Genomic DNA, 21,065 nt, shown 5'->3' with positions numbered 1-21,065 from the left:
TCTGAGACGTTCCACTATTTGGGAGGAAAATTTCCTTTTTGGTTGCTGGACAGGAGAGCATTAGTAAATTGCAAGTGCTTGAAATAAAAACAATGGATTTCAGTCTTTTCTCTTCCCCATCAACAGGTTACATCTGCAGACTGAACTCGGAAATTGTCGAAAACTGCAGAATAACTAGTACCATTTGAGTACCATCCCAGAAATCCTGACCCAATGTTCCAGTCTCTCTAGTAGTATGTTAAGAGACAGTAACAGTGTCAAATGCAGCACTGAGATCTAGTAGTACCACCTCTGATATTTTGCCAGAATCAGAATGTAAGCGAATATCATTTATTATCTTAATGAGCACTGTCTCTGTGCTGTGATGCGGTTGGAAACCAGATTGAAAATTGTCCAGGTATCCATTTGAGTTTAAGTAATTGTTCAGCTGATTAAAAACTACCTTTTCAATAATCTTGCCTATAAAAGGAAGATTTGATATTCGTCTATAATTGCTCAAAATGGTGTTATCAAGATTGCTTTTTTTCAGAAGTGGCTTAACAACTGCAGTTTTCAGGGAGTTTGGGAAAGTCTCAGAAAGAAGTGAGGTGTTCACCACTTCTAAGAGATCTGCTTCCAAACAGTTAAGCACCCTTTTGAAAAAAGATGTGGGAAGTGTGTCAAGATGGCAGGTTGACAGTTTTAGGTTCTGCACTATTTCTTCCAAAATTGTGGTATCATTTGCTTCAAAAATAGACATAGTATCTTCCTTTTGATATTGCGGTCGAATCTGTCTGACCTCTGCATAACTTGAGGATGCGCTAATCGCCTTACTGATATTATTGATATCAGAAAAGAAGGAAGCAAACTCATTGTATTTGCTGTCAGAGAGCATTTTACTGGGAATCTGACTTGGGGAATTTGTCAGTCTCTCAACAGTAGCAAAAAGAGTGTGAGTGCTCTTTAAGTTACTGTTTATAAGGATTGAGAAGAAAGTCTGTCTAGCTGTGGCTAGTTTCACATTAAAAGCATAAAGGCTGTCTTTATAGATGCTATAGTGAATTTCAAGTTTAGTTTTCCGCCACATCCGCTCAGCTTTTCTGCATTGTATTTTCATTCTCTGTAATGCTGTTGATTTTCTCCAAGCTGATTTTTGTCTGCCAGTCTTCTTGCTGACTTTCACAGGAGCAATATCATCAATAACATTCTTAACTTTTGAGTCAAATGAATCAAGGAGAAGATCAACAGAGTCTGCAAAAATGCATGGTGTTAAAGATATAGCCTCCATAAATAGCACACTAGTGTTCTCGTGAATGCAACTCTTCCTGACAGAGACAGATCTAGATTCAGTGGTAGCAGAGATCAATATATCAAAGAAAACAGAAGTGATCAGATAGAGCTATGTCCTTAATAACAATGGATGAAATGTTTAGACCCCCACTGATGATTAAATCTAGAGTATGTCCACGTTTGTGTGTGGGTTAATGCACAAGCTGAATCAGGTCAAAAGTGTTAAAAATAGTTATCATTTCTTTTGAAGTTTTGATTTCTGCATTATCTATGTGAATATTAAAATCCCCTGCAATAGCAAAACATTCAAATTCTGAGGAAATAGAGTGAAATTTATTTTTTATTATTATATTCTCATTGGGGGCTGAGCCCCCCCTAAAATGAAAATCCTAGAATCTTATTTTATTTTATTTTATTTTATTTTATTATTATTTTTTATTATTATATTCTCATTGGGGGCTGAGCCCCCCCTAAAATGAAAATCCTAGAATCGCCCCTAGCTTTAAGGGAGATCCGGTAGGCAAATCCAACAGATGACCCAAGACAAACAGGGTCACAACGATTCAACTGAGGCCTTGTTTGAATCAACAGCAAATGGCCTTTGTACATCTCTATTATTACATTTGACGTAAGCACTAGCAGCACTTCATTCATGCTATCTGTAGATCTGATGAGTCAGAAAGAGAAAATACACACACACGCCCGAGTCAAAGCAACATATGCATTACTGAAACAATTGTATTTCAATGTTTAAGAACTCTCCCATGTTTGCAAGCAGTTTGCAAGTTAAGTATATTTAGATTGACCTGTCTTTAAACATTCTTTGGGGCTGTGTTAATTGTGTGCTAGAGATACAGACGTCGTAGATTAAACTAGAATTTAACACAACACAAGTTCTTTATGTTAATGCCAGTATTTCTTTTCACAAATTATAGTATTTTCTGATAAATACATATTTTCAGACTTAGTCTTAAACCAGATTGTCCAGTTAAGTCACAACATGTCTTTTAGTTTACATTTGACACATACCAAGGAACTTTCCTGTTTGGCATCCTGTTAAGAGTAATACATTCACAGTTCATCTGCTCAGTAGTTTATAATCTACCTGAATATATGAGCAAATATCCTGATACTGAGGAAACAGAATCACACCTACATTTGAACAAAGCTTCTCTGCTCATACATGGTTGAAAATGGTTATTGTAAGGGTTTGAAAATTAGTATTGGAGTAAGTATTAATATTAAATGTTAATATAAGATAATATTAATATTAGATTGATATGATAAGCAAATAAAAGGTTAAAAAAACACCTTTTTAAAACCTTTTAATTCTTCTGCTAAATTCCTAAATAAACAAGACTATGGAAGTGTAAAATTAAATTTGTGCATTTTAAAAGTAAACCAAAACTCTGATAGCACATTCATAAATCATGAATAGTAAAAAGGAAGCTTAGAAAATTAACAAGGAATGAAAATCTCAAGTTTATTTATTTATGTTTAGTTTTTACTCTGTGTTGTTTTCCAGTTTTCGGAAGATTTCAGTTGAAAAATCAGTCAATAAATTATTAATAAACATCATCAAGAGCTTTCATTTGATATCATTTCAATCCATTTCATATATATATATATATATATATATATATATATATATATATATATATAGTATCAGAAATCTAGCCAATGTACTAGATTTCTCTAATACATAAAATAAGTATGCTTGACCAAAGTTCTTGTGGGGAGAAGAATTTATTGAAGGTAGCAGTGTAGCAGTTCTTCAGCAGTGTTTTTAGCATATCTTCCCTTTAAACAATCTAACCCAAGGTACTGTTTGTGAGACCATACCTTTATACCTGGTAACAAATGTGCTACAAACAATACAATAACACCCCATGGAGAGCCAATGGTAGTGTAACCTCATGATAACCTGATATTGTAGGACCTCTCTCATAGAGAGCTCATGATGCATTGACCTAATGCTGACCTAACGGGATAATTACATGGGCCATTTGGGCCACACTTTTGTAAACAGTTGTTTACATCTGAAGCACAGTCACAATGTAAATGCATCTGACTAAAGATACACAAAGCCTTTCAATCCCCCTTTTGATCATTTTTGATCACAAAACATAGAACAGATCTCCGGGCATGCTGTGGTTTACACGGATACCTCCACCACCGGCTGGGGGGCCACGTACAATGGGCATGCAGTCTCAGGGGTTTGGACGGGCCTGCCGCTGCAGTGGCATATCAATTGCCTAGAGTTGTTAGCAGTGCGCCTTGCCTTGAACCGTCTCAAAGGTCGCATATGAGGCAAGCACGTGCTGGTCTGAATGGACAACACAGCGACCGTTGCGTACATCAACTGACAAGGTGGTCTGCGCTCCCGTCGCATGTCACAACTCCCCCGCCACCTCCTCCTTTGGAGTCGGAAGGTTCTGAGGTCACTTCTGATCACATTCCGGGCCTGCTCAACCGTACAGCTGACAATCTGTCTTGAGCAATGCTCCCGGGAGAATGGCGACTCCATCCCCTTCCCTCATGGTCAGTCCATGCAGAAGAACACGGTCAACTATAGTGCTTTGTATTTCATTAGGAACAAATTACCTTTGACCTCATCCCTTTGTTTTTATTTTCCACTCCAATTCCTCATTGTCTCCCACTACCAGGATTCATTTTCCAAAACACATATTCAGCTGTGCTCTTGTTTATATCATCCTGAGATTCTAACCTGTGTGTCATTTGTGCTACTGAATGTTCACACATGGATAAATGTGTGCTGTTTGAGTTAATTTTTTGATGCTTGAGTTAATTATATTGTGGGTTTGTGTTTTCTGAACGAGAACATGGTTAAACCTGTGCAAAAAGATGGCATTTTTGTGTAGAGCAAATTGGAACGTGTGCGCAAACATGTGAAATGTATTAAAAGTTTTGAGAAATGTGTCTGTTTTGAGAACTGTATGAATGGTTTGGAAAATTGGGCCAAATTAATCCATTATAGTGTGTTAGCAACTGAGAAAAACTGTCACTTAAGTATAAAAAAAAATAACATCTTGTTATTCAAATTTACCCCGTTTACACTGCAAATGTCTGCGGTGCGTTATGGCTCAGACTAGGTTATGTTCTGTCCTCCACATGGTGCCAACTCACACCAGAAGCATATCAGTATATTGGAGGCAAGAAGCACTTGTACTTACAGTGAGGAAGATTGAGTACATGTGAGCAAGATGCCTTGCAGACATGCATTTATTCTTAAAGGTTAATCAAAAGTGTTTTGTGTGTGTGTTTATGTATTCTAACATGGTTGGCTAAATGTTTACATTTTGTCCAGTTTAATTCAGTTTATTCCACTCATACAACTCCTGCATTTAAACTCTACGCCTTGTCCTTTTAGAATTTGTCCTTGTAAAAAGGATTTGTGGTATAATATAACAATGTTTGTTTTTCAGCTTTGAGGATGAACTCTTTCATCATCTATTTCTGGCATCTTAACAAGTATATAGTGATGTGAAAATATGATTGGGAGTCTGCACAAGGTGATTATTTTGAAATTGACAGGATTTTTTTACTTTTATTTTGTGCAGTGTAAATCAGGGTTTAGAAGTTGTCCAAGTCAAGTCAAGCAGGATTTTCCTTAGTGGCTTGAGGTAACTCAGTTTTACAGAATACGCAATGCCACCATTATTTAAAATTAATCTCATAAAAGTAACCGTACAATGTGTATTTTGGTCTCACAAAAGTTGTGACTCCGGCATGCACGCTCATGTTTAAATGTTTATTTGATATCTAGTAAAATATTTGATAAAGAAAAGCCCTACTTGTTTCACATAACAGCCACTTACCTTCACAGCTGATGAGCAGTCCTCTTCTGAGATCTGGTTTTCTAAAATGGCCACCACAAATTGCGCCGTTTCAAAGTTAATCCATTTCGTCACCTAGTATCTGCTTGGGTCCTAAAAAATTGTGTTAATTTGACTAAATTTTTGAGTATTGTTCATTTTACTCAAAATTACTTGTTGTGTTCTTTTATTAATTAAAGTAAACCATAACCTCAATATGTTATGTAACAGTTGTAGCTTTAATTTATTTAGTAATGTGCTAAACTAAATTTTTTTAAGTAAAATCTGTTTTTTTTTTATTGGGCCATATTTACTGAGGGCAAACATAATTTTTTATAGTGTAGGGATTAAGGGTAAGTAGCATTTAGGCACTGCTAATCAAATGCCTTTGATTACCTGATCATCAGCAAGTGTGTGCATCTCCATAAAAGCAGAAGTCTTGGGAGTTTGCTGGTCTGGAGCCTTCAGGTGTGTGTTAACACATTGCCAAGGAGTTAAGACATTAGCAACAATCTTAAAGAAGCAATTGTTGCTGCCATCAATCTGGGAAGAGTGACATGGCCATTTTAAACAATTTGAAGTTTATCATTATACAGTGAGGAGGGTTATTCACAAGTGAAAGACATTCAAAACAGAAACCAATCCTCCCAGGAGTGGACGTCTCAGCAAAGTCACCCCATTGTCAGACCATGTAACACTCAGAGAAATGGCAGATAACCCAAGAACTACACCGCAGACTCTATGGGCCTCAGCTTACGTGTGAAATGGTAAAGTTCATGACAGTACAATTAGAAAAATATGGGACAATGTTTGGCATGTTTGGAAGGCTCGCCAGAAAAAAAGCCTCTTCTATCTAAAAAGCATGGCAGCACAGTTCAAGTCTGCAAAGTTGCATCTGAATAAACCATAAGACTTCTAGAACAACAGCACAAACACCTCATCCCAAAAGATACACATGCTGGTGGAGGGGTGATGATTTTGGGCTTGATTTGTAACCACAGGACCGGGGCACCTCACAGTCATTGAGCCGACCATGAACTCCTCTGTATCCCAAAGTATACTAGAGTCAAATGTGAGGACATCTGTTCGACAGCTAAAGCTTGGCCAAGATTGGGTGATGCAACAGCACAATGATCCCAAGAAAACCTGCAAATCTACAACAGAACGGCTGAAAATAAATGAATCAAGGGGTTACAATAGTCCAGGCAAAGTCCAAAGCTCATCCTGACTGAAATGCTGTAATGAGAGCTGTGCATAAATAAATGCCCTCAAACCTCAATAAATTGGAGCAATGTTGTAAAGAAGAGTGTGACGAAATTCCTCCAGAATGATGTGAGAGACTGATTAAGCCATACAAAAAATAGTTAATTCAAGTTATCGCTGTTAAAAGTGGATCTAAAGACAACTGAATCATAGGGTGTCCTAACTTTTTCACACATGGTTTTTCCATTTTGGTTTAATTTTGTTAATTAAATAACACGGTGTGATATGTAATGTGATGTTGTTCATCTAAGGTTTTATTTTCCAAATTTTAAGACCTGCCAAGGACCAGATCATTTTTTATTATGCCCTGATACAGAAAACATGGAATTCAATAGGGTGTCCTAACTTGTTCACATGATGACTATATGTGTGTGTGTGTGTGTATATATATACAGGTCCTTCTCAAAAAATTAGCATATTGTGAAAAAGTTCATTATTTTCCATAATGTAATGATAAAAATTAAACTTTCATATATTTTAGATTCATTGCACACCAACTGAAATATTTCAGGTCTTTTATTGTTTTAATACTGATGATTTTGGCATACAGCTCATGAAAACCCAAAAGTTCCTATCTCAAAAATTAGCATATTTCATCCGACCAATAAAAATAAAAGTGTTTTTAATACAAAAAAAAAGTCAACCTTCAAATAATTATGTTCAGTTATGCACTCAATACTTGGTCGGGAATCCTTTTGCAGAAATGACTGCTTCAATGCGGCGTGGCATGGAGGCAATCAGCCTGTGGCACTGCTGAGGTGTTATGGAGGCCCAGGATGCTTTCATAGCGGCCTTAAGCTCATCCAGAGTGTTGGGTCTTGCGTCTCTCAACTTTCTCTTCACAAGATCCCACAGATTCTCTATGGGGTTCAGGTCAGGAGAGTTGGCAGGCCAATTGAGCACAGTAATACCATGGTCAGTAAACCATTTACCAGAGGTTTTGGCACTCTGAGAGCAGGTGCCAGGTCGTGCTGAAAAACGAAATCTTCATCTCCATAAAGCTTTTCAGCAGATGGAAGCATGAAGTGCTCCAAAAATCTCCTGATAGCTAGCTGCATTGACCCTGCCCTTGATAAAAACACAGTGGACCAACACCAGCAGCTGACATGGCACCCCAGACCATCACTGACTGTGGGTACTTGACACTGGGACTTCAGGCATTTTGGCATTTCCTTCTCCCCAGTCTTCCTCCAGACTCTGGCACCTTGATTTCCGAATGACATGCAAAATTTGCTTTCATCCAAAACAAAAAAGTACTTTTGGACCACTGAGCAACAGTCCAGTGCTGCTTCTCTGTAGCCCAGGTCAGGCGCTTCTGCCGCTGTTTTCTGGTTCAAAAGCACACGCGTGTGCACGGTGGCTCTGGATGTTTCTACTCCAGACTCAGTCCACTGCTTCCGCAGGTCCCCCAAGGTCTGGAATCGGTCCTTCTCCACAATCTTCCTCAGGGTCCGGTCACCTCTTCTCGTTGTTGCAGCGTTTTTTTGCCACACTTTTTCCTTCCCACAGACTTCCCACTGAGGTGCCTTGATACAGCACTCTGGGAACAGCCTATTCGTTCAGAAATTTCTTTCTGTGTCTTACCCTCTCGCTTGAAGGTGTCAATGATGGCCTTCTGGACGGCAGTCAGGTCGGCAGTCTTACCCATGATTGCGGTTTTGAGTAATGAACCAGGCTGGGAGATTTTAAAAGCCTCAGGAATCTTTTGCAGGTGTTTAGAGTTAATTAGTTGATTCAGATGATTAGGTTAATAGCTCGTTTAGAGAACCTTTTCATGATATGCAAGTTTTTTGAGATAGGAATTTTGGGTTTTCATGAGCTGTATGCCAAAATCATCAGTATTAAAACAATAAAAGACCTGAAATATTTCAGTTGGTGTGCAATGAATCTAAAATATATGAAAGTTTAATTTTTATCATTACATTATGGAAAAGAATGAACTTTTTCACAATATGCTAATTTTTTTAGAAGGACCTGTATATATTCCCCATAGGTTTTTTACATTCTAAAAGTTCTTGATTCCAAAGATACTACAAGCTAGTCAGTTTTTGTTTTTTACACAATTCAGTAGGTGTAATGTATTGTAAGTTGCTTCAGAGGTATTGCAAATATTACTGAATGTACAACAATAATAATTATGCATTGACATAAAAAAGGAAATTTACTTTTGGTACTTAAGTACTTTTAAAAGCAAGTACCGTACTTTTACTTGTAATGGAGTAATATTTGACCAGCGGTATCTGTACTTTCACCCAAGTAATGGAGTTGTGTACTTTGTTCACCTCAGGATGTATGCATGTGACTTCAAATTTGAAAGCCCATGTGTTCAAAGTAACTGTGCTTCTCTTGAATCTTCATGCTCCATCAGATTCGACTGGCAAAAATTGCTCACAAATCCAAACTTTCATGCCAATCTGTGAGCAGACTATGGAAAAGCCTGTCTGTGGCCTGATTTTAAAACTGGCAGAAAACAGTGTGTTCCAGACACACTCTTCCTTCACAGCGCTGTTCAACTTCCAGGAGAATTTGCATAATGCTTACACTCAAAATACACCAAGCGGCACATTGGCTCCAGGCGTGGACATGACCAACCAGATTCTGTAATTGGTCCAGTGAGAATTCAGCCGTGCACAGAGCCTTCAAAGCCATCATGGGGACTGTGGGCACCAGCTGTACTGACCCATTTGGATGACAGCAGGCAGAAAGAAAAACATTTCGGTAGAGCATTGTAAATGGGCTGTACATGGTAGGTTGCACAGGACAGCTGTGTGCCACTCTCCCCCGAGCTCCCTTAATGTTGTCTGCCTAAATATCATGTACTAGTTTCTTAATAAGCAGACGTGAGTGTGTATTAGTTGGAATTGTAGAATATGACTTTGTTGAAATATTTTACCACAAAATGAATATTCTATAATTTTTATATTGCTCCAAAACTGTGCAACCTTTTCTTCAGTGGCACATAATTATATATATATATATATATATATATATATATATATATATATATATATATATATTATATATTGTTGTTGTTGTTGTTGTTGATGAGAAATTTCAGTTGTTGTTGTTCTCTCCATACAATGGAAGTCAATGGTAACCAAAACAGGGACATAAAATATAATTTGACTAACTAAATTTGCCCCTCTTTAGTGTACTTTTATCTGCTTTTACATTTTTTTTTTTTTTTTTACTTGAACAAAGTAAACTGCTTCATTTCATTTGAAATACATGTTGTGACAGACAGTATTAACAATGATTCAATCTTAACTGTCAGTTACAGTATAAAGAAAATGGTGAATGCGATAAGCAGAATCTGAAATTTTTTTCAGAATCCACTGCACCAGAGGGTAGTAGTAATGACTGTCTAGTTATCAAAGGCTGTTTTTCTTTCTCGTAGTCTTTCCTTTTTTTTTTTTTTTTTTGATGTGTCAGTATTCAATACTTGATCTTGCTAAGTAAATTTCACAACCATAACACCCCAATTATAACATAATCCAATCATAGATACCAAACAAGATGGAGATGCCAAAAAAAAACAAGCCAAGTTGCGATACCAAACAAGATGGAGATGCCAAAAAAAACCCTAAAACAATCACCTGCTGACTGTATATATCTACTACAGTACACGGATCCATTCCGTATAACTAAACACAGCAACATAAACATGACAAATCAAAACATTATCGTGAATGTGTGTGGAAACAACGTAAATGTATGGAAATGTCTGCCTGTGCATAAATAGCCTACAATGTGCAATCGGTGCGTCAAGAGCAATCATAGTCAAGAGTCAAGAGTCTTCATCAATCAAAACTTTACTAGCAAAAACTGGTTATCCAGTCAAGAAAACGTAGTTTGCATCTCATCTGGCCATACAGCGGTAGGATGTGTTGACAACCCATTCACCCTGTACTTCACACAGCGTGATGCTCTTCAGAGACAATTACAGAATATGACAGAGCTGGTGTTTTAAAGCGAAACACATTGGAATGAATAATTCACTGAAAATGCAATGCAAGTCTCTGTTCTCTCTGCATGTAATCAGCATGGTTTCCTTTATATTAGCGCTGTTTTGGATATATGTACAGTACAGGTCAAAAGTTTGGAAACATTACTATTTTTAATGTTTTTGAAAGAAGTATCTTCTGCTCATCAAGCCTGCATTTATTTGATCAAAAATACAGAAAAAACAGTAACATACTTTAAAAAAATAATTTATTCCTGTGATGCAAAGCTGAATTTTCAGCATCATTACTCCAGCCTTCAGTGTCTCATGTAACATCCAGTCTATCACATGATCATTTAAAAATCATTCTAATATTCTGATTTATTATGAGTGTTGGAAACAGTTCTGCTGTCTAATATATTTGATGAATAAAAGGTTAAAAAGAACTGCATTTATTAAAAAAAAAAATAATTATATATATATATATATATATATATATATATATATATATATATATATATATATATATATATATTCTAATAATATATTTTCTTTACTATCACTTTTTATCAATTTAACACATCCTTGCTGAATAAAAGTATTGATTTTATTTAAAAAAAGAAAGAAAAAAAATTACTGACCCCAAATTACTGACCAGTAGTGTATATTGTTATTACAAAATATTTATATTTTGAAAACATAACTTCTTTTTTCTTTTCTTTTTTTTTTCTTTTTATTCATCAAAGTATCCTAAAAAAAGTATCACATGTTCTGAAAAAATATTAAGCAGCAGAACTGTTTCCAACTTTGATAATGAATCATCATATTAGAATGATTTCTAAAGGATCATGTGATAATGATCCTAAAAATTCAGCTTTGCATCACAGAAATAAATGATAATTTAAAGTATAATAAATTGAAAAACAATTATTTTAAATTGTAATAATATATCACAATATTATTTTTTTTTTCTGTATTTTTGATCAAATAAATGCAGGTTTGATTAGCAGAAGAAACTTTTCAAAAACATTAATAATAGTTATGTTTCCAAACTTTTGACCTGTACTGTATATATATATATATATATATATATATATATATATATATATATATATATTCTCACACACACATACAGGTGCATCTCAATAAATTAGAATGTCGTGGAAAAGTTAATTTATTTCAGTAATTCAACTAAATTAAATAAATTCAATTCACTATCTCAACAAATTAGAATACCTCATACCTCATGTATATATATATATATATATATATATATATATATATATATATATATATATATATATATACACACACACACACACACACACACACACACACACACACACATATATCTTATGCTGTAGTGTGTCAGTAGGAAATATTAGTTTACATTTCCAAACATTCCTTATGCCATTAATTGTAATAATCCAATGATTTTCTTTTCTATGCACAAGGAGTCTCACAGCAGCCAGTGCTCCACACAGAGGTCTGATCTCACAATCATCCAGTCTGTCTGAAATGACATGAAGAAACAGAACAAACTGAGACAGACTAAATCCAGAAGAAATGTGGCAATGTCTCCAAGATGCTTGAAGAAACCTACCGGCAAAGCTACAGTACTGTGAAAATTTTTTACACAGTACTTGTGTAAAACTTGCTGTAAACTGAGGATGCTTTCAAAAATAATGTCATAAATCGATTTAAATTATCAATTAACTTCAATTAACTAAATCAAATCAACGGTTGGTGCGACCACCCTTTTTGTTTAAAACAGCTTTTTTCTTAGGTACACTTGCACATAGTTTTTCAGGTAGCTTTGCAGGTCTGTTTCTTAAAGTGTCTGGGAGACGATGCCACAGTTCTTCTGGATTTAGTCTGTCTCAGTTTGTTCTGTTTCTTCATATCATTGAAGACAGACTGGATGAGGGTGAGATCAGATCTCTGTTTGGAGCACTGGCTGTTGTCAGACTCCTTGTGCAAACAAAAATTTCACTGATTTAATTGATTATTACAATTAATGGCAAAAGGAATGTTATTTCCTACTGACACACTACAGCAAAAGATAGAAATCATGCTTAAAACCAGTTGGGTGTTTGGGTGTTTTTTTGTTGGTGAAAATACTAATGGCCTAAGACTTTTATACAGTACTGTGTGTGTATATACTGTATATATATGTGTGTGTGTGTGTGTGTGTATATATAATGGTAATTTTAGATGACTTTTCGGATGTATTTAATAATAAAACACTTTATAATCTATAATAATATTTATTAACAACTTAGATTGATTAGTGAAATTAAAGAATTATTTAATAAAAGATGGGAAGGATTGTTGTCTCTAATTAGCCTGTTCAGCTAAGCCCTCAAAACACTTTTTATTTACTGGTACAGTAGTGCATGATTTGTAGATTATATTTAATATATATATATATATATATATATATATATATATATATATATATATATATATATATATATATATATATATATATATATATATATATATATATATATAGGACTGGAAATGGGGTCACAGGGGGACAGATTGGGTTTCACTTCCAAATGGTTAGGTTTATTTGGAATTTAAAGTAATTTCTATATTTTATCCATTCAAAAGACTATGAAAGCAATCCCAGTTCTGCACATAAATGTAGTGCTGTGGTTATGGTTCACTGTGCAGTGCCGTCTTTTGCCATAATCCTGCTCCTCACAGCACAGATAGTGAAAGCAGACAAAGTATAGAGACGATGTAAATAATAGTGAATTGTATCAGTGTGAATTGTATAGAGCTTCATTCGTTTAAATGGTAATTTGTGAGATCGCCATGAACTAAGTTTTTTTTTATGATTATGAAGAGAGTTTGCCAATGTGAAATTGAATTTATACAACAGTTTTATACATTTCTGATTTTATAAAAAAAAAAGTTAATGTTAAGTGACTTACATTTTAGGAACACTGTTGTCTGCTTTGGTCTATTTTAAGTTTTTCAATCAAAATTTTTGGCACAAAAGATAACATACATTTAATAAAGTTAGAAAAATGGCATTAGAAAGTAGAAAAAAAAAAACAAGGATTAAATTCTTTCATTGATTAGATGGTGTGCACCCCCCCCCCCCCTTTTAAGAAATGCAAGTGTAGAGTCCTTAAGAATGTAATATTAAAAACTAAATGCAAACGTTTTTGCAAAGAGTAAACTAATAAATATAATCTACAAATCATGCACTACTGTACCAGTAAATAAAAAGTGTTTTGAGGGCTTAGCTGAACAGGCCAATTAGAGACAGCAATCCTTCCCATTTTTTATTAAATCATTCTTTAATTTCACTAATCAATCTAAGTTGTTAATAAATATTATTATAAATTATAAAGTGTTTTATTATTAAATACATCCGAAAAGTCATCTAAAATTACCATTATATATACACACACACATATACATATATATATATATATATATATATATATATATATATATATATATATATATATATATACATGGCTGGGAGCAGGTGTAACCAATATATTGGAATTTAAACACCTAACATTTCATGAATCCAACAATTTATGTCAGAATGGACTACAGAACAAAGCACATTTTAGAGGAAGTAATGTTCTGTGATCATAGGTTTACTGAACATGCAGGGACTGTGATGTCGGGGGAAATAGAGAATTTAAATAAAGTCAGGTTGATTTAGATCATAGACTATAGACTACTATCGCACTAGGCCAGTGCACATGCATAGATACGTCCATCATTTCAAGTTGTCATGACAACAGCCCAGTTCCAAATGGCATCCACCTTTTTTTTCACCCCATGACGCTTTGCACAAATAATGGGAGTAATTTCCCTTTACACTGTAAACAATCAGAAAAAGGTTCGCTCTATGAACACAATAATAAGCATTTTCAAAAATGGTACAATGAGGTGATATTATTTAACTCACCCTTCAACCATCAAAAGAATATTTAAAAGTGTAAATCATTAACAAATTAACACCTAAAGATCCTTCTTCTATCTGCAGCAATATTATGAATGTGTAAAATGTCATTATAGTAATATGTCATTCACCATTGTGAAAAAAAAAGAAAAAAAAACTTTTTCATAAATGCATAATATTTACATAACATTTTAAAGAGTATTAAAAATCTTTTTGTTTGTAATAATTGAAGCACTACAGAATTCTGGGCTGTCTGTCAACATCTGTTGTTGGCAGATGCAACTGAAAAAGACAATTAAAAGAACCAATTACATTTTGGAACATAAGTTACTCCTCACGGAAGAGCCAATCACCCATTTTTCATCCCTAAATGCTGAAAAACTGTCTGGATGATTTTTTTATTCAAAATTATTGTGTAAATGTTATTATTATTAAAAAAAGGGAAAAAAAGAGACTGTTACAGTGCTTTATTTAAACATTATTCAAAGCATCATAATTTTCTCTAGAAATTTACACCTACAGCATGATCTCATTACATCAGTCTGCTAACAGTTTTACTGCACCAAAGAAATTGTTTTAAAACGTCAAATTTAGTTGTGAATTTTACCTTAATGGGTGGGGTAAGCACATGCTAACCATTTTACAAAAGCAATAAGCAAAAGCAACAAAAGTTAAACTTATTGCAGTATTCCACTGTATTGCATAAATGGTATAAAATTTGAGTACTGAATAAACCAAATACAAGTCTTCCTGAACACACACACACACCTGTTTACTATACAAACACAAAATGTACTGTTTGCATTTATAGTACAAACCTCTTTCTATGCTCAAATGCAAACAGAAATATGTAACCAGAAAACAACATATAACTTTGAACTTACATTGACTATCCATATTAGCAATATAAACAACAGCTATAAGGCTGGGCAATGGATTAAACTATATGAGTGCTATGATTAACTTTCAAAAGGTAAAAAAAAAAAAAAAAAAAAAAACAAGCAAATTTATCTGTCAATCACGCTGATATGCAGTTAAAATAAGTGCATTGACTGAGGGCTGTTCTGTCACTGTCTTTGATCATTTCTGTGCATGAGTCAATAATCATTTTATGATTCTATCATTAATGATTAATTAATTTAAAATTTAAATTTAAAAAAAAGCTGTGGAGTGATGAGATGATAACTTTATAAAGCATGCTTTCATACTGTATGTCTTTCACTAGAGGAAACAGCTGTGGTTGTGTTCAGGGCTGAACGCAACGGAAACTTTACAAGAGTTGCTGGGGAAACTGATTGCTCTGATAAAATTTTGTAAACTGTATTTATGAAAAAGAACTGCACAGATGCAGATATTATATTGATCTATTGATGAACACACACCTAAAGCCCCCCAAAAAATGGCCAAGCAGGAATACCAAAATAAACATAATTTGTATTTACCAAAACCATAACATTTGAGAATACCTACAGTACCCACACAATAAGGCCAACATATCTGGTGAACGAGAACTTACCAAGATCAGTTGAAACACAGGGGTAAACATGCTACAAACAAAGGAACCACAGATGAACCAAATCAAACAATCCATCAGTAACCACTAAACTAATTAAACTAATTAATAGCGGGAACAGCAGAAACAAGAACCAAACACAGGAGCTAAAGAAAACACAAAGATTAAATATAATCATGACTGAAATGGAGCAGAGCTCCAGAGTTTTAAAATCAGCATAAACCACGGCTTAACAGGGCTTATTGCTTTATTTGATTTTTCTGAGATTTGAGTTAGTTAGAAGCGGTATTTGCATGACTGGAAAAAACTGTTTGGATAAAGGCAGTCACTGGATGACTGATATCTTGTTTGAGTGGTAGAAAGGTGGGAAAAGTTTTCACAAAATGGTTGTTAAAATTAGTTTTTCATTTTTGTCACTAGATTTTTAATGCTATTTTTATATTTTATTTATCTGAAATTTTAAATACTCTAATTACAAATTATATAGCTGTGATGCATTAATTTCCATTGCTTCTACCAACTAGAACATTTCTTTAGGAATTGAATGTTTAACATGATTGAAAGCTTACTTGAATGTACTTGAATGGCCAATGTCCTGAATCTTTGCTGCAGGCAGCTGAAATGTGCACCATCAAATTCCATTGCAAAGTTTGGAGAATTATGTTGCTTAATTTAAATTAATAGTTCAACCCAAAAATTAAAATTAGCTGAAAATGCACGTATTTTAGCTGGAAGCAATGGTTTAAAGTTAAAATTTGCTAATGATGGATTTGTTTTAAGTCCATACAACTTTTCACTCCACTTGGTGAGCAAGGAATGTAATGTTGAATGCTAGTGTCCAGATAATATATACCATTCCATCTATCCATTCATTCTTTTTTAAGCTAATGCTGCCTATACAGTCCCTTCTCCAATAAAATATGAGTTTTTGTCATTGTCTTCTGGCTGTTTAAAAAGTTTAAGAACAGCAACAAATTGTCTGTGTATGAACTTTAAAATAAATAAATAAATAAAATTTAAAAATAAAGCATTTAATTGACCTGGAAGTAAAAATAAACAAGTTAGTGGGGAAATGACTCCTCTTTGTCAAACCAAATCAGATTAAAGAGTGTTTCCTAACACTGCGTATAAGGTATAAGACATATCTCACACAAGGATCAGAACTCTGTTATTATGTCAATAGTTATGGTAAGTCTACCTTAAAAAGCCCTGACGCTGGTTTGATAAACCAGTTTGCAAGAATGCAAAATAGAGAGTGCCAGAGGCATCTTTGTGATTTTGTTGACACTCATTTCATTTTTATTGATAAAATGTAAGTATTTTACATGAAAGATGATGCATGCATACATTTAATAAGGTTAAGTGAAAAAAAGCCCTTTAAAAGCAAAAAAACACTCGAAATCAATTTAAGGGCACAAATATTATGAAAATGCCTATAAGTAAGAGCTCACAGAAGGCTGATGTATGTAGTCTATGTAAGTAAGGCTTTTTTTCTTGATTTTTGTTAGAAGTTCCTTTCATTAAAAATTATTAATTATGTTATGAATTTATATAAAATCATTTCCTATGTACTTTATTCATCAAGAGCCACATAACCTTTAAAATTGGAAGTCACTTAGTCAAAGGGAGATCAAGGTAGTTTCTGTTGACTGTAGAATAAATACACCTTTGTCTCTACTTCCTGTGGCATGTCCTAAAGGTCTTTCACTTTCTGACTAAATATTTGATTCAGGAACATTCTTACGAACTTACAAAGAACTATATTTTTTTTTCTCACAAAAAAAATTAAGGGGGGCGTTAAGTGTGTGTGTGGGTGTGGGTGTGTACCTAATTAACAATATTTTGGGGACAAATTTGTATCCAAAAGTGAGCTAAACCTGACAAAATCTCCCAAAACCTCCCTTTGGGGACATCCTCATTAAAAAAAAAAAAAAAAAAAAAAACTGGTATAAAAATAAAGTAAACAAAGATTTTTTAAAAATTGTAAAAATGCAGAAAGTTTTCTGTAAGGGGTAGGTTTAGGTGTAGGGTTGGTGTAGGGCAATAGAATATACAGTGTGTACAGTATGCAAACCATTACGCCAATGGAATGTCCCCATTTAGATAGCTAAGTAAATGTGTGTGTGTGTGTGTGTGTGTGTGTGTGTGTGTGTGTGTGTGTGTGTGTGTGTGTGTGTGTGTGTGTGCCAGAGAGAGATAGCAATCGGGAGTGTATTCACTAGGGACCAACTTAAAAAATGTACCCTCAAGGTCAAAATGTTATATATATATATTGACCTTTTTGGAGTCTGCACGAGGAAACAAGCTTTTTTTAGATTATAAACAATTTACAGTGTGCGCACTGAAAAGAAAAGAAAAGAAAAGAAAAGAAAAGAAAAGAAAAGAAAAGAAAAGAAAAGAAAAGAAATATTAATTCTTAAACATTAAGTCTGTGTCGTCCTCTCATGGAATTTGAATGCACAAAAAAAACAAAAAAAAAAAAACGAACGTCCATGAATAGCCTAATGCATTGATGCATTATCCGACCGGACACTGCATGTCCTCGGTGAAAGACATCGCGTACTGTAGCACCGGAGAGTCTACATTCTGTTAAAAAGAATGGCGTGGGAAAACACACTGAGGGCAAGTGAATCTGGCTAGTCGTCTCTCTTTCGTTGTCTGCACTCATTAGATCTCGTCCCAGAGTTTTGAGAACTGAAGTAGAGCGTGACTTGAGACAACATCCTGCGTAGGCAATAGCGAAACTGACAAAGATGAAAGTAATGACACACACACACAGAGAGAGAGAGAGAGAGAGAGAGAGAGAGAGAGACAGAAAACTCGGGTCCAGTCCTCTGGCGAGGAAACAGCAATGGATTAATGTTTTAATGTAGTTAATGTTCACGTGTGGACGTTTATTACTGTTTATTTTGTTTATTACAAGCGCATGCTGAACGGATCGGGCGCGAGAGGTTGAATGCAGCCGCGCAACGCGAGCTGTCTACCGCTGCAGTAAGTAGGGTAAACACTACTTGTAAACAGATTTTTAGTTGTAGATTTTTTTTGTATCCCACAATACTGTTTTCAGAAATTTATTTGTACTTTGTAAGATGGTTCTATGTCATATAGGCTTTTTAAACGAGAGACTATTAGCAGTTCTCTTTCATCATCTCGATGGTTACGACAGTAACCTATTGTTTTCGTTCGAATGTGTATTTGTACATTGAGTTCCATATAGCCTGGGTAATCGATTTATATAGCGTTTCAGTTATGTTGTCTGTTTGAATAACTCTCTTTCTTATAGATTAAATCAGTTGAGAATGAAAATAACTGCATTTAAAAATAGGTATCCTACCACCACGAACATGTTCAACTGAACTGTCACATGCCATTTCACAAAAATGTAGATTTAAATGATTAGACAGAATAAAGAGAACATATTCAGCGGTATTTATCCTTCAATTGTTTTATTACAGTAGTACATCTGTCCTAAACAGCCCACAACTACCACCATTACATACTGACATTAATCACCCAGCTTATGTTTGCATCATATTTGTGCTCTGCTTTTAATGGAAAAAATGCATTCTGCAAATCTGGCTGTTAAAAAAGTACATTGATTGTAGTGGATCTGTGAAAACTGATTCAATATAGAATAAATCATTTTCAAATCTGTAAATAAGACTGAAGAAATATCATAAGTGGGAAATGTATTGCTTTGTTTATGAATCTTATGCAGGTTATATTTTATCAAGACTTTTTGTAGAGATTTGAGTACAACTTGCATTTGGTGTCTAACACAAGAGTTGAGCATGACTGGCCAGATGCTGGCAGAATGTACTTGGCAAGAGTGCATATATAGGTTTAGTATTCTACCCTGGTTTTAGACAGACCATTGGATTAGCTGACTTGGGTGCAGAAAAAGATAGAAGTAAAAATTGGAAAAAGAAGAACAATACGTCAGACCATGCATCCATTATGGCAATATTATAATCTCTATCAGCAAAATTTTTTCCATGTTTTACACCTCTTTATTAGCTTATTATGTTCCTTGTGTGACAGCACTTGTTTTGTTTTTCTGCATGCTACCTGTCAAAATGTGCCCTTATTCTGTCTCCATTTGTTAATTTTTCTTTTGGCAAAGATCTATCACACACAAACCTTCTGTTTGGATTGAAAAAGCTTTTCTTCTTCTTTTTTTTTTTTTTTTTTTTCTTGGCAGGTTAACTTAAGTCTGTTTAAAAGCTTTGCTGATTTAAAAGTCTCCTCCACAGGGGATTGCCTTTACTGGCGTAGGCGTTAGTTTCTCTAAGTGGTATTCGGCACAGGCCAAGTATGAAGGACTAAGAGATAGCAGGTGAAATTATTTATATCATATACTTTGTGATGGTCTAATGGTTAAGCATCTCATCTTCAAAACAGAAAGCTTGCAGATTAAATCCCATGGTGTGACAGGAGAGGTACATGAGATTAATTCTTCTCCTTTACTTTGTGCCCTTGAGCAAGGCACTCAACACCAGGTAGCTAGTACTCATGTACTTTTTATAAAATAATTTGAACACTTGATGCAAAAGAGTTGAGATGAAACAATAAAGAATTAGCATATTTGTGGTGATGCCATTGCACTGGCTCTCCTCCTAGTTTTTGCCAGCACAAAGCTGGAATTGTGCACCTGACTCCCACACTTTAAGCCTTACTAAGCATGAAAGTGTTTGTATCTGTTTGTAGCATGTGTGCGTAGGCAGCTTTTCAAATGATCTTGGGTGTCTAAATCTATGATTGTATGAAAGGGAGAACATTTAAAGCGGAAGATGATATATATGAATGGAGACATTGTCTTGTTAAGTTCCCCTATACTGTAGCATATTTAACTATATCCTAACCACATTGATTCCTTGATCGTATTGTTCAAAGAGCTGAAAGGTGACAACACATGTTTAGCATAAATGATATCTGAGCTATTAGATATCTGCTCAGAGGCACAATGGTCATCTGTAGGGTTTAAAGATGCAATGTGGTTACTAATTCAGATCTCTCACACTAGGTTACACCACACCCATGTTGCTAGGAAGCTTAACTTTATTGTCACTTTCCCCTAGCTAGAAAATTTGACTGAATTAATTTTCTGCATGGCTAACTGTATAACTCGAATTTCAAACAATTTAGAAGAGTTATAAACTTGGATGTTACCTTAGCAAGTACAGCTACTATATCTTGCTCAGAAGCTGAACCGTGGACTAAACCTGCAACCCACATGCATAAAAGATTTGCTTATCCAAAAATGACAATTAATAATTAATTTACCCTCATGTTGTTTTAAACCTG

At 34.6% G+C, this 21,065-nt stretch overlaps 1 protein-coding gene across 1 annotated transcript in view; it reads left to right on the top strand.

Moving 5' to 3' along the window:
- The first annotated feature begins 18,260 nt into the window (after nucleotides 1–18,260).
- The window catches only part of LOC109055305 (beta-galactoside alpha-2,6-sialyltransferase 2-like), a 33,813-nt gene continuing 31,008 nt past the window's right edge, over nucleotides 18,261–21,065 (top strand). Inside the window, exon 1 of the mRNA XM_042725638.1 lies at nucleotides 18,261–18,752. The gene's annotated coding sequence lies outside the window, so the exon portion shown is untranslated. The remainder of the gene's footprint in view (nucleotides 18,753–21,065) is intronic.

This window comes from Cyprinus carpio, chromosome B6 (genome assembly GCF_018340385.1).
Source record: "Cyprinus carpio isolate SPL01 chromosome B6, ASM1834038v1, whole genome shotgun sequence".
Classification (NCBI taxonomy): domain Eukaryota; kingdom Metazoa; phylum Chordata; class Actinopteri; order Cypriniformes; family Cyprinidae; genus Cyprinus; species Cyprinus carpio.
Note: the sequence above shows the minus strand (reverse complement) of the source record. Positions and strands in the feature narration are given on the sequence as shown.